Genomic DNA, 15,928 nt, shown 5'->3' on the forward strand with positions numbered 1-15,928 from the left:
GGAAGTAGAGTATAAATATGCCAGCACTCTAGCACTAGAAGAGTAGCCTCTCCTTACCTTCCCCTGTAACTATGTAATATACCCAGAAACTATGATGTGTTGCTCATTTACCATCAAGAAGAAAGAAACATTCTCAGTGGCTACATATTAGGTTAGGCCCTGGTAAGAAACACCTTCAAATCTCAGTGGTTTAAAACAAACAAACAAACAAACAGTTATTTCTTGTTCATACCTGATAACCATATTGGGTTGGTAAGGAAGGATTTCCTCATGTCATCACTCTAGGCCTCAGTCAGCCACTATCTTGAACATTTGCAATTCTTATGACAGAGGAGAAGAGAAAAGGTCCTATGCCTCACACAGGCCATTGAGTATTCATCCAGGAAGTGACACATACCGCTGTCCACAACATATTGACCAGAATTAGTTACTTGACCTCACCCAAACCCAAAAAGATCTACCAAATGCTTTGAATGGGGAGAACTGGAAATTTTGTCAAAGGGCGCTGATAACTGTCACTACAGCCAAGCTGTTACTGCCTTTTCCCAAATCAAGGAATCACAGGAAAAAAGAGGCAAGAAGTAAAGAAAAATCAACCCCAGTGTCCAGAAAATGAAAGACAGCACTGAACTGCGGAAGTGGAGCTAGAGGCAGGAAGCAGGAGGTATAGAGACGAGAAGCATCATCACTGACAGAAAAGAGGTGAGACCAAAGATCAACAGTACTCACTAGAACAGAGGAAAGTGTTCAGGGAAAGTGTTCAGAATGTGGCATTCTGAAGGTAGTGACAGGCCCAGCCCTCTATACTTCAATAATCTCCAAAGTTAGCATTTGTTTACACTTTACTAAAAGAGTTGGTATATTCATTTGACTGTGTTAACAGGACACATTAGCAGTTTCAGTGTGAAATATGAAAATTTGAAATATTAATCTAATATTCTTACAAGGCTACATTGGTTTACGAATAAGAGGGGAGAACTCTTTGGAATACAGGTGCAATTTCCTTTCACATTAACGAAATGAAGAATGTTGCACGTGAAGTGACTTTTGCCACAGAGTTGAGATAGTGTTAGAAGTCAAGAGTTTCTGCTTCCACTCTCCAGTGTTAATAAATCACTGGTTTCAAAGTCACCTCAGAGCTTCCTGGCAGGGAAATCTTGAGGGGCCACAACTTGCACAGTGTGCCTGTTGTTGTGGTGACGCATAGTGATCTCTGACTGCTTATCTTTGAAAAATATTTCATGTAGAGGAATTCCAGCTGGGTTACTTTTTAATTTCTGAGATGAACCAGTCTTCAGTAACACAATGGATTTCATGAACATCATATGAGAAGCTTTTGCTTCTGATTTAAACTTAAAAAATAAGTAATTGATTATGGGATCTCTCCTGAAGATTTCAAACATGAAATGGCTAACCACGCCTTAGTAAGTTCCATATTTAAACACATACAAATAACAATGATGTTATGGCTGGTTTGGGGACCTTCTGTAGCACTTGCACCTACAATCATTCGTATCATTCCGATCTCCAAGAATGGTTTGAAATAAGATCTATGACAAATGACATTTTTTAAAATGTTAAAATAATGGATGAAGGCCAAGGAAGCCCTTAGGTAATGTATGACAACATCTTCAAAATGTATGTTTGAAGTGAAAAACAAAGCAAGGCACAGTGCAGAGTGAGTGTGCTACTCTGCTGGAGAGAAAAAAATAAAAGCTAATATGTATTGCTACTTACCTGTTCATGTTTAAAAATATTTGGAAGGATATAAAAATGTAATAACAGTGTTTATTTGTGGATGAGGGGATGTTGTGGGGAGTGCTATGGAGTGGGAACTGGGAGGATAGGAGGATAGGGAAAGGGATTGGGAGGAGAAAAACTTTTGCCAGCAAAACACACACACAGACACACACACACACACACACACACACACACACAATTTTTGTCTTGTACATGTCTTATTCAAAAATTTTAAAAAGTAGCATGTGACATTAAAATGAATTACTCACTAATTAAAATTAAAGTAAAATAATGGTTAAGATCAAGTAATAAAACTGTATAGGGTTGGGCATTGGGTTATTTGTATGTAATAAACATGGTGATACAAAGTTTAGTAACATTGGAAAAATATAGTATTTGCCTAAAAAGTTCCATCAGGTTTTAAGCACCTAATTCTGATAATTTATGGAATTTAACAAATAAGCCAAATTAGAAATGTCAGCATGTTAGTGTAGATCAAATTTATCATTTCATTTTTTAAGAGTGATTTTGAGAACTTTCTAAGAATTAGGGAGCCATTTGTTAGAGCTGTATAATTTCTCTATCATTTGAATGATTCATCAAGTTAGAGTAGTTTGAGAACATCCAGTGGATACTGAGTTATACTGGTGCAGCTCCTTAAGAAAAGTTATGGTTTACCTGAGCCATAGTTTATCTGAATAAGACCCAGCATCATAAATCCTTTCTGTAGTGAACTCCTTACTTAATAGAATGTTTAAGAGAGAAGTGGAGGACAATAAAGCATCCCACAACCGTGAAACTCTGACATGTTTCTCACTGTTAGGACTCTCATATTCCAGACACCTCACATTTCCAGCACATTTGTGCTGCCTTACTTATTTAAGCAGTACCCCCTCCCTAGAGGCAAATACGTCTCGATTTTTTCAATCATACAAGTCTTTCCTTCGGGCTCACAGAAAAGTCTATTTAGTCTCCTGTTTTCCTCTTTAAGCCCCAACAATCTGGGCTTTCTGAAGTACTCTCAGCAAGGTCATTAAATGACCCAGGTACTAATTTTTCCATCTATGCTGTATCATATATTATTTGCCAAGACACCAAAACCACAAGGTGGTTAGTGAATAAGATTCTAGCTTCATTCAAGATATTGAGTTCAAATTTAGAGACTACTGGTCATCATCAAAATGGGCAAATGGCCCTCAAAACTGGCCAGTAGCAGTGAGGCAGCATATTAAATCCATGCTTATGAGGGAGAACTATGCTCAATATTCAATACTTGGCATAATTTCTAGGACAAAATTTGTGTTTTCTGCTCAATATTTGTTGGAAAAAAGAATAAACATCATTAGTTTATACACAAAAACTCCATGAAAATACAAATTTACTGAGGACATTCCATCAAAACTAAATTTAAGATGGCTTTTTCTTTTTCTAGAAAGCTAGTAATAACTCCTTCTGGCAAACTCATCACTGTGTGGACACTGAATTACAGCAAGTATGGACTGATTATGCATAGAGATTTAGGATGTTGTGATTAAAAAATCAGTTAGATGGGAATGCTTAGTGTATTGATGATATTCTTAAATGTTCTTATGTGAGATCCCTGATTGCAAACTAGTTTAACAATTATCTTCTCAGCAAGATTAAAACCTGTCAAGGTGAGGACTTCATCTTCTCTCTCTTTAATCCCCAATTCTACACATATATGATTGTTGATAAAAAAAAATAAGAGAAAAAGAGAGATGGAAGTTGACAAAAAGTGATTACCTGATTACCCAGAACTGAATGGACTTTCCATAACAAATTTTGATCAATTACAACAAGAGAGAATTTTACAGCAACAATCTTTACCTTGCTAGTTCTCTAGAGATACTATCCATTCTTTGCTTTGAATGTGGAGATAAGTCAGTAGAATTAAAGAAACCAGGCCGGGCATGGTGGCTCATGTCTGTAATCCCAGCACTTTGGGAGGCCGAGGTGGGCGGATCACCTGAGGTCAGGAGTTCAAGACCAACCTGGCCAACATGGTGAAACCCTATCTCTACTAAAACAAAACAAAAATTAGCTGGATGTGGTGGCACATGCCTGTAATCCCAGCTACTCAGGAGACTGAGACAGGAGAATCGCCTGAGTCCAGGAAGTGGAGGTTGCAGTGAGCTGAGATCACGTCACTGCACTCCAGCCTGGGTGACAGAGCAAGACTCCGTCTAAAAGAAAGCAAGAAAGAAGGAAAGAAAGAAGGAAGGAAGAAAAGAAAGAAAGAAAAGGAGGGAGGGAAGGAAGGAAGGAAGGAAGGAAGGAAGGGAGGAAGGAAAGAAAGAAAAAAGAAAGAAAGGAAAGAAAGGAAAGAAAGAAAGAAAGAAAGAGAGAAAGAAAAAGAAACCAAAGTATTTGGGTAATGCACTAACTTAGGGCCCTAGTCAAACACTTTGGCCATATATCATTAACAATACTCATTCTACCGTAACAATCCCATTGACTGTATTCAGTCTTTGCCAGGCAAGAGCTAGCCTAATTTCACTTTAATCTAATAATGTTTCATGATACAGTCATAGAACCTCTAAAGTTTCAGTTGTGGACGTATTACTTGTTAACAATGCCACATCATAACCAAATCAAAATCAAGTGGCTATGTCTGATATAAAGAAAGGTCCCTTTTTACTTCAATCATCTCTTTGTAAAAATTGGATAGTGGTTGAATTCAAACTGTTCGTTCAAAACGTGGTTTTAAGAAAATATCTGGCCCAAATCTCTCATTTTCAGAAAAGAGACCAAAGGCTTGAGGAAACTGAACTCACTCAGTACATTTATGTCCCTGGAGTAGAAGTTAGAGCAGAAGGTAGGTTTCCCAACACTTTTAGTTCTATAAATATTGATTCTTTTGGTGTCATGTCAACAAAGCTTAAAAAACATAAATTTAAAAGACACAAATGTGATTATTTGAAGCAGAAAACACTGGAGCACATTATTTTAATTTGTTTTTATGTACTATTTTCAGTTACACTGAAAAATCAAAGGCAAGCATATTTAGTGACAATGAAACAGAATAGTTTTTGCTTTTATTACAATGTTTGGTGTTTCCTAATTTTGTTATTATTGTTTCAAAAAGAATTTAATGTGAGCTTATGTTTCAATGTTAGTTACTAAAATATGTATAAAATTTCTGTTACAGCATTCATAGAAAAGGCTGTTCTCTGTTTCCAGTAATGCAATTGTCCTTATGATCAATTTTGGAACCATGTTTTTTTTTTTTTTAATCAATTTCATGGTTATACTAATATAGCTTTCTATATATCTCAGCAGTGTACCTTGGAATCATTGTTTCACACGTGCTTAAACAATATGTGAGCAGAATTCAATATGATAGAGATTCTTTTAGCACAGATGCATTAGCCAGGCATGTCTCTCATGGCTGTGAAGATGGTGAATGCAGTTGAAATTATGATTCTCCATTCTACTTATAAACACTTATCCATTTTAAGATGTTTTCTAAGCTTCAGTAGTCTGAATAGTTTATAGAAGTCATTGCAACAGAATCATTTCTTCTTTAAATGGGGAAATATCCCAGATTCAAGATAATTCTTTCTCTTCTGCAAGTTGTTCTTAAGGAATAAATATAAATGTGTTTCTTTAATGATGCACACAGACAATTTCAAATAAAATGGGAGTTTTGAAGAGAAACTGAACAGAAAGTAGACACTATCACAGTTTGACTAAATGGAGCTCAGTCTCTCAAAAAAAAGTCACTATTATGATTGGTGTGAACTTGAACAGATATTCAACTTTTGTGAAATAATACAACCCAAGGCATTACCAGCTAACAGGGAGTTTTCTAGTGGCACTATGTATACTATAATAGCTTTTGATCTCCACTCAAATGCAGAAAAGGGTACCTGTTCCTAGGCCTAATATAAGTTGCAGGAAGTAAGATCACTTATTGTGAAAAGGAGTTTTCTAATGTGTTTAAAGAAAAAGCCATGTTGGGTAAAGTTAACTCTGGCAAACAATAGGAGTAGCTTCCATTAGGAGAATATTCAGGCAAAGTGTCAATAAAGAAAAAAATTTAAGTAGAAAGTCATGTCTTATTGCAGCATAAAGAAGGGACGATAATTTTCACCTGCTATAAAAATATAAAGAATTTTCCTAATATATAGCAAGTATAGTGCAGTGGTTCTCAACAATGAGCCTGGCCTACTAGTTATGTTAGCATGAATTATCACACCTAGTCCTTATTCATAAGAATATTTTCAGAGTTATTGATTTATCCTTTTTTTGAGATTAAAAACCTAAATCATACAGAGTGTAAACAATTTATTGAAGGCCATGCAGCTATTGACTGGAAAAGTTGAGATCCAAATCCAGAGAACCTAATGCCAATGCCAACTTCTTAATCACTAAAATATCTTACATTGGTATCTGCAATTTCTAATGGTTAAATAGAGATCTATGTAATAAAAATGTTGAGAACTACTGATGGGGAGAAAACTTTTAGAGTCAAAGAAATCTGAGCTCGAATCCCATTTTTGTCACTTGAGAGAAGAGTATATTGGGCAAATTAGTTATTGGCTCTCAGTCGTTTCATGTGTTGATTATATCCTGGTTTTTAATATTTACTCTTTGTTCACACTAGAAACTGCAAATGATACATTTATTTATTCATTTATTTATTTATTTAGAGATGGAGCTTTGCTCTTGTCACCCAGGCTGGAATGCAGTGGTGCAATCGCAGCTCACTGCAACCTTCACCTCCTGGGTTCAAGTGATTCTCCTGCCTCAGCCTCCCAAGTAGCTGTGATCACAGGTGTGCTCCACTACACTGTGCTAATTTCTTTGTATTATTAATAGAGATGGGGTTTCACCATTTTGGCCAGCCTGGTCTTGAACTCCTGGCCTCAGGTAATCCGACCACCTAGGCCTCCCAAAGGGCTGGGATTACAGGTGTGAGCTACTGCACCTTGCCCGAACGATTACTTTAGACTCAATAACAAGTATAGATACAAATGTTGAAGCTGCAAAAATCGTATGTTTTATTGCATGAAAGATATAGAGTTGAGTTTATATTTGACCATGACTAAGAAAAATCTGGCATCTATATTTCTGTCCAGCTCACAGTTATATTTTATATTAAAATAATAAAAATATTTTTGTATTAACTTTGTTATACATTTTTTAAAAATAAATGTTTATTTGCCAATAGCTTTTTTAGAGTTTTTAATTCTGTTTTATCATGCTTTAAAAAATTATTGAATACAGATAAAATAAACTAACAATTAATTATTACAAGCATGAAGCTGCTAAGTGTCTATGGAGGAATCTCTTCTTACTAGCTAACCTGTAATGAGGGTTAGGAAAATTTTTTATGTATAATCTGAATAACCTGATGTGCAAGCTTATTAAAGCGGAGTAAATGAGCTAAATATATTTTCACTTATTGCACCATATTTTTGTTTTGGTTTCTTCTATACTATTTCAAGGGACAAAATGATTCCTTTTTTTCCTAAGAAATTTTTTTTTAAGAAAAAAACTCTCATCATTTTTGTGATCTGAAAAGTTCAGCATAATTTGAATATCTTTTTTGTTTATTAAGCTACAAGATATCCAAACTTAAATCAGATGTCTCACACCTAAATGAATATTTGTGATTTGACATTAAGAAAGATAACATTTTAAAAATTATGACTTGGTTTAGGTCACAGCAGCATCTTGTGACAATCTAACAAATAAGTTTTGGATGTTTAAATATATTATAACATTGTTGAGACAAAATTAATTTTTCTGAGATTAGAACATTTTCTAACATAATTTTAATTGGTTTGACAGTTAATTTTGACAGTGAAAGTTAATGAATTTTATTTATTCCAAATTTATGCTAAACTTTAAAATATATGTGTATACAACATATATGCATACATAGACACACATGCACACCTATACATATATTCCCTGGACAATCTCCAGGAATGTTTTCCTAGCACTGGTCTACAAATAAGTTGAAAATAGCATGGTGAAAACTTTCAGAAATTTCTAATTAGGGGTTGAACAGTTGTTCCATGACTGCTCAAGGCAATTAACGCTTGTGTAAGTATCTAAAAGGTCAGACTGAGCAGAGGAAAAATGCTTAAAATAGTATAATGTTACAATTGGTCACAACAAAAGGGCAGTTCCAGAATTTTTACAAGGAGATTAATTCTGAATTGCTATCATCCCCTCTACTGACACACTTAACATAGACTAGTTTTTCTTCCTTTCAAACTATGCCTAGCTGTACCAAAAAACAGAAGTCAAATAAGACAAAGCAGATAAAGCTAGAGCTAAAAACCAAAACACAGCCCTTCCCCTACAATAATATAAGAACGGCATTATTAAAGCAGGTGTTAAGTGGTCTGGATTTAGCTAAATTTAGTTCCACCAATGACTCAAAGTTGACCTATTCCATTTAAAATAATAGTCTTTTTTTAATAACCTGGTTGGCGCAGGGTGAAGTTGAACTAATATCACACATTGATGGCATAGTTTTCATTTAAGTATTTTTTCCTATGATTGTCTAATTATTGAAGAAAGCAGCAAAAACATCTAAATTATATTCATTTCCTCTCCTTCATACACAGTTTCTCTAACATTTTCTAAGTTCTGCTCAGCTGGTAGCAATACTGTGTGTCCTTCTGGCTGCATGATGAGAGTAGATTGTTGCATCCATCAAGCTGGTTTCCTCAGTGATTTCTAGTGTTTAAGACATCAAGGCCACTGCCTCTCCATGGTCATGTGTTTGAGTGACAGCCGAAATAGCTGCTGTAAGGATAGCAGGATAATGCCTAGAACCTCCTCAAGTGGTCTCTCACTGATTTTATTGACTGGATTTAGTAACATTATTCCCAGCACAGAGTACACAATTTCTTCACCATCCCAGACCATCGTACGCCACAGTCCGAACAGTGGACACATCTACTGGCATTTGTAGAACAACGAAAGTGCACGTATCATATACATCAACTATTTCATTGTATTTAGTTCTAATCCATCTGCCTTCATTACTTGTGCTCTGAATCCACATATACTTGGCATCTTATTTCTCCTCCCTTTCATGATGGAATGATGGAGATGCTTCTTTTTTTCTAATCTGATGATAAGCATTTGAACACCTGCCCCCCACTATGCTTCATGTCTTGTACATCTCTGCCTCTCATTTTATTAATCTGTTCTGTGAAACAATTCACTTCTCTTTATTTTGAACATGCCCTTCAAGTTAATTAAGTTACATCAAGAATCATGAAGACAGAACTTTAGTCTTTTGTCAGGAATATTCTGGAAATGGTCATGTTCTTGTTTCCGTAATAGAGGCCACAGCCTAGTAGCCTGCAGTATCTAGACCTATTTCTCACTGACCTCTTCCATTTTTCTGTGCTAGGGTAATAGAAGAATACTGCCTATCATATCATCTAAATCTACAAAATTTTGCTCCTCTTTCCCTTCTAAACACTAAGATTCATTAACCACCCCCCTACAATTTGTCAAATTATAAAACATGTGTTAACAACCTCCACATAGTCTGATGTCCTTTAATTCCCATATGTACACACATAATCATGTGCTTGTCATTGTTTCCACCAATTAGTTCATGAAAAACTCTTATTGAAAACACTATTTTAGTTGCTATTCTATTTTAAGCAGTTACATCAAGTTAGACATTTTGATAAGTGCTTTATATAAATAATTACATTTAATTTTCTCAATTGTCCTATAAGGTAGATATTAAATTATTGTTACTAGCCCCTTTTCACAGATACAAAAAGAACAAAGTGATTAAATACCTTGTCTAAAGTTATTCAATAGAAGAACATGCCAAACCTCTAATTTAAGAATGTGTAATAGAAAATTCTGTGTCTTTATCCAATAATGTACATGGCCTAAACTTTGCTTAACTGTATTCTATCAAGTATAAACCTCTGTCGGGGACTGCAAAAATAAATACCAACTGTAACTGGAAAAGGAAAAGGCCGCTTTGCCATTAATCAGGCTGGACGAAAGGTTGAACGCAGAAAAGGCTAGCATCTAAATTAGTGGAAAATATTATTTCCCCACGACCATACTATAAAATACCATAACAAATTCTTCTTTTTGTGACTTCTGTTTGTTTGCCAATGATGCCCGCAGAAGTTCTTTGCTTTTCATATCTGTTACTAGGAACACCTGATTGCTAAAATGCTTTCACCTCATGACAGCACCCAATCCCTAGTTAAACTTGAATCCTTTCAGTTTTGTCTAGAAGCAGCAATAAATCCAGAATTAATACCCTTTTCCCTTAAACATTCCACAGTCATTCAGCAAGAACCAAAACCTTACCGATGCTTCCTTTGCTTTCTCTCATCATGTGACATTCTGTCGTTCCTCTGGAGTGCCCTCCCTTCCTGCATCAAGTCAGTAAAGCTGATTCCCTCAGCTTCAGATTTCTGCCTGGTAGTCTTTGGTTACTCAGGCCTTTAACAGTACTTAGTGAATTAATAGACGTAAGTAATTCCCAGAGGAAGAAAAATAGTCATTAAATATTTGAAAGACTATTTAGTGGCTCTTATAATAAAAATGCATATTGAAATGGTATGCCACTTTCATTTATCAATTTGGTGAAGATAATACACAATCTTTAAAATTTTTGAGTTATCAAGATCTGGTAGTAAAGGAAGGGATGCATGGATACTTTCATGAGGCAAACGGAGTTATTTCAAATTTTCTAAGGGGAATTTGAATTTAAAATTTTTATCTTGACCAAAGTTTTAAGAGGTTATTGGAAAGAAATAAGGTACAGAAAAATTTTACTAAGATATTTATGGCAACATATTCATAAAAATGAAATGAATGATATAAATGCCCCCAAAAGTCATTTAGTTAAATAATGACAAATGCATAAAATGGAATTTTATGCCAACAAAAAGCCTTTTGTAAATTAATATTTAGTGACATACTATGTTGCTAAATTAAAAAGACAACTTGTTGAACAATACACACAAGAGATCAAAATTTCATTAAAAACGTTAAGTGTATGTGTCTGTATGTTGGCGTAATATAGAAAGATATTAATCAAAAGGTTTTTAAAGACCTTCAGGGAAGTGGAATTACAGGTGATATACTCTCTTTGTATTTTATCCACATATATCCCTTTCTATAGTAAAATAGAAAGATGAAGTATAATCAATTTGAAATCCACAAACATTCAGTCATGGTTTTAGGCAAAAAAAAAAAAAAAAAAAGATGACACCTTTATTATCTTTATTGTTTGAACTATTACTATAGTTAGCAATATCTGTATCATACATCTCCATTCCACAAATCTGATATACTCAATACATCTGACTGCATTTTTTCAGTGGAAAAAATATTAAAAAAATGAGTTAGGAAACAAAGGCCAGTGAAGTTCTGACCCTTTAACCCAGTTAATTCATAGATTAGAGCAAAAATATTCCTCTACATACATCAGATTTAAGCCCGTGGATGACCAAAAAAACTATGGTAAACATGCTACTGAATGTACTATGCTGGAATTCTCTCTCCAGCTTTCTCCCCTCATCCACACCCCTACTTCCACAGGGGAGGGTGGACTACTTAGACACAAGCTACTGAACTACGAGTAAAGGCTGACAAAGAATAGCCAAAGCTCTCTGCTTCTACCTGTCCTCATTCACTTATGAAAATAAAAAATAACTTAAGTGCCTTTGGTTAAATATTCCTCAATTTTTGTTTTATGCAGCCCAGGGGCATATACACTTATAACAGCCTTCCTTAATTTCCTCCTTCCTTTTATTCTTCCTGAATAATTTAGTCCCCAAATCCATTTGATGGGTCAGAGTAATGTGTCCGGAAATGGTGGGTTCTTGGTCTCGCTGACTTCAAGAACTTCAAGAACGAAGCTGCAGACCCTCGCAGTGATGTGTCTGGAGTTTGTTCCTTCAGATGTTCAGATGTGTCTGGAGCGTCTTCCTTCTGGTGGGTTCGAGGTCTCACTGTCAGGAGTGAAGCTGCAGACCTTTGTGGTGAGTGTTACAACTCATAACGGCAGCGTGGACCCAAAAGGGTGAGCAACAGGAAAGAGCAAAAGGGCACAGAGGCTCATCCCAGCGAGTTGCCGCTGGCTACCTAGGGCAGCTTGCTTTTATTCCTTTATCTGGCCCCACCCACATCCTGCTGATTGGTCCATTTTACAGAGAGCTGATTGGTCTATTTTACAGAGAGCTGATTGGTCCATTTTGACAAGCGTGCTGATTGGTGCATTTACAATCCTTGAGCTAGACACAGAGTAACAGAGTGCTAGTTAGCTAGATACAGAGTTAGCAAGATACCCAGTACCAATTGCTGTATTTACAAACCTTGAGCTAGACACAGAGTGCTGATTGGTGTATTCACAAACCCTAAGCTAGGCACAGAGGACTGATTGGTGCATTTACAATCCTTGATCTAGACACAGAGTCACAGAGGGCTAATCCTCCAAGTCTCCACTAGGTTAGCTAGATACAGAGTGCTGATTGGTGCACATAGGATCCTCCTGCTAGATACAAAAGTTCTCCAAGTCCCCATCCAGTTCAGGAGCCCAGCTGGCTTCACCCAGGGGATCCTGCACCAGGGCTGCAAGCAGAGCTGCCTGCCAGTCCAGAGCCACGACTGCACTCCTCAGCCCTTGGGCTGTGGATGGGACTGGGTGCCACGGAGCAGGGTGCGGCACCCGTGGAGGAGGCTCAGGCCACTGGAGCCCACTGCACGGTGTGGGGGGGGCGGGGGAGCTCACACATGGCAGGCTGTAGGTCCTGAGCCCTGCCCCTGGGGGAAGCAGCTAAGGCCCGGGGAGAATATGAGTGTGGCACTGGCAGGCCAGCACTGCTGGGGGACCCCATGCAACCTCCGCAGCTGCTGGCCCCAGTGCAAAGCCACTCACTGCCCTGGGCCGGCGGGGCCTGCTGGCCGCTCTGTGTGTGGGCCCGCGGAGCCGTGCCGGAGCCTGCCAGAACTCACACTGGCCTGTGAGCAACCCCGGTTCCTGCCTGCGCCTCTCCCTCCACACCTCCCAGCAAGCAGAGGGAGGTGGCTCCCGCCTCAGCCAGCCCAGAGCAGGGCTCCCACGGTGCTGCTGCGGGCTGAAGGGCTCCTCAAGCGCCGCCAGAGTGGATGCCCAGGCCTGAGGCTGAGGAGGCACTGAGAATGAGGGCTCCTAGCACATTGTCACCTCACAGTAAGGTAGGTGCCCATGTGGTGTATGTGTTTTGTGTGAGTATGGGTTGAAAATTTGGGGAAACAACGGTGACTTTGCATAAGGTATCAGAGCCTGAAAGGAGTAAGAAGAATTCCCATGCAGAGGGTTGGCAACTGTGATAGGAAATCTATTACATCATGGATAAAGAACCAAATAGGTACCTAAATTGAGGTTAATAGGAAAGGGGGTAAGTAAAAATTAACCGATGATATTGGATTGGTATCGGCATAAATTTGTGCTTTTCAATATATGTGTATATAGATAAATATATGTATGTAGGTGGTACGTGTGTATATATATATATATATATGAACATGAATACACACATACATACATAGGCATACACTAGGTTATCCATTGAGAGGACATGTTAATGATGACAACAGCTTCTAGCACTCCTAGAACCCAGATCTTGGTTTCTAAATAACATTTTTGACTAAAAGAACTTGGATTTCAGGGAGGAAGCAGGGAAAATAGAAGATAGGCTTGCAACATCTTATTTGTCACTGTATTAGTCCATTTTTACACTGTTATAAGACTGGCTAATTTATAAACAGAGGAGGTTAAATTGACTCACAGTTCTGAATGTCAAGGGAGACCTCAGAAAACTTACAATTATGACAGAAGGGGAAGCAGGCACCTACTTCACAAGGCTGCAGGAGAGGGGCAAGCAAGAGCAGAGAAAACTGGGTTATAAAACCATCAGATCTCGTGAAAACTCACTATTGGGAGAACTAACTATCATGAGAACAGCATGGGGGAAACCACTGCCGTGATCCAATCACCTCTCTCTCTCAACACGTGGAGATTACAGGTTTCTCCGCCGACACATGGGGGTTACAATTCAACATGAGATTTGGGTGGGGACACAGAGCCAAATCATATCAGTCAGAAAGTAAGGAAGTGTTCAAAGACTGATAAGGACACCCAAAAAATGTTGAAGGACTCCCACTGGCCAAGTGCGGAGCAATTTGAGCACCAAGTGAACATTGTCACTGATAATAACCCGTTAAGTAAAATAGACGTCTTTGAGCCTATCCTGATGTAAATAAATGGATATATAAGGGAGAAGGCAAACAGTTATTTTAGAGTAGAATTAAAAATTATTAGTATGAAAAAAATGCAGTTAGAAAATCATATTGGCACTTATCATCATACTAATAATCAGGTAAGAAACAGCAATGAAAAAACCAGTGAGTTCCACTCCTATTCAATATAGTATTGGAAGTTCTGGCCAGGGCAATTAGACAAGAGAATGAAATAAAGGGTATTCAGATAGGAAGCGAGGAGGTCAAATTATCTCTGTTTGCAGATGACATGAGTGTATATTTAGAAAACGCCATCTTCTCAGTCCCAAAACTCCTTAAGTTGATAAGCAACTTCAGCAAAGTCTCAGGATACAAAATCAATGTGCAAAAATCACAAGCATTCTTATACACCAGTAATAAACAAATAGAGTCAAATCATGACTGAACTCCCATTTACAGTAGCTACAAAGAGAATAAAATGCCTAGGAATACAGCTTACAAGGGATGTGAAGGACCTCTTGAAGGAGAACTACAAACCACTGCTCAAAGAAATAAGATAGGATAGAAACAAATGGGAAAACATTCCATGCTCATGGATAGGAAGAATCAATATCGTGAAAACGGCCTTACTGCCCAAAGAAATTTATAGATTCAATGCTATTCCCATCAAGCTACCATTGACTTTCTTCAAAGAATTGGAAAAAACTACTTCAAATTTCATATGAAACCAAAAATGAACCCATAGAGCCAAGACAATCCTAAGCAAAACGAACAAGCTACAGGCATCACGCTACCTGACTCTGAACTATATTAGAAGGCTACAGTAACCAAAACAGTGTAGTACTGGTACCAAAACAGAAATATAGACCAATGGAATAGAGCAGAGGCCTCAGAAATAACACTACACATCTACAGCCATCTGATCTTTGACAAACTTTACAAAAATAAGCAATGGGGAAACAATTCCCTATTTAAAAAATGGTGTTGGGAAAACTGGCGAGCCATGTGTAGAAAACTGAAACTGGACCACTTCCTTACACGTTATACAAAACTTAACTCAAGATGGATTAAAGATTTAAATTGAAGACCTAAAACCATAAAACCCTAGAAGAAAACCTAGGCAATACCATTCAGGACATAGGCATGGGCAAAGAGTTCATGTCCCAGCACTTTGGGAGGCTGAGGCTGGCAGATCATGAGGTCAGGAGATTGAGACCATCCTGGCTAACATGGTGAAACCCCATCTCTACTGAAAATACAAAAATATTAGCCAGGTGTGGTGGTGGGCACCTGTAGTCTCAGCTACTTGGGCCTGAGGCAAGAGAATGGCGTGAAACCGGGAGGCGGAGCTTGCAGTGAGCCTAGATCATACCACTGCACTCCAGCCTGGGTGACAGAGCAAGACTCCGAGGGGGAAAAAAAAAAACCACCAAAAACAATTGCAATAAAAGCCAAAATTAACAAATGGGATCTAATTAAACTAAAGAACTTCTGCACAGCAAAAGAACCTATCATCAGAGTGATCAGGCAACCTGTGGAATAGGAGTAAATTTTAGCAATCTATCCCTCTGACAAAGGGCTAATATCCAGAATCTACAAGGAACTTAAACAAATTTACAAGAAAAAAACAACCCCAGCAAAAAGTGGGCAAAGGATATGAACAGACAGTTTTCAAAAGAAGACATTTCTTCTTTTGGGCAACAAACAAATGAATAAAAGCTCATCACCATTGGTCGTTAGAGAAATGCAAATCAAAACCACAATGAGATACCATCTCGCACCAGTTAGAATGGCAATCATTAAAAAGTCAGGAGACAACAGATGCTAAAGACGATGTGGAGAAATAGGAACTCTTTTAAACTGTTGGTGGAAGTGTAAATTAGTTCAACCATTGTGGAAGACAGTGTGGCAATTCTTCAAGGATCTAGAA

Source organism: Colobus angolensis, unplaced genomic scaffold, assembly GCF_000951035.1.
Source record: "Colobus angolensis palliatus isolate OR3802 unplaced genomic scaffold, Cang.pa_1.0 Scaffold98, whole genome shotgun sequence".
Classification (NCBI taxonomy): domain Eukaryota; kingdom Metazoa; phylum Chordata; class Mammalia; order Primates; family Cercopithecidae; genus Colobus; species Colobus angolensis.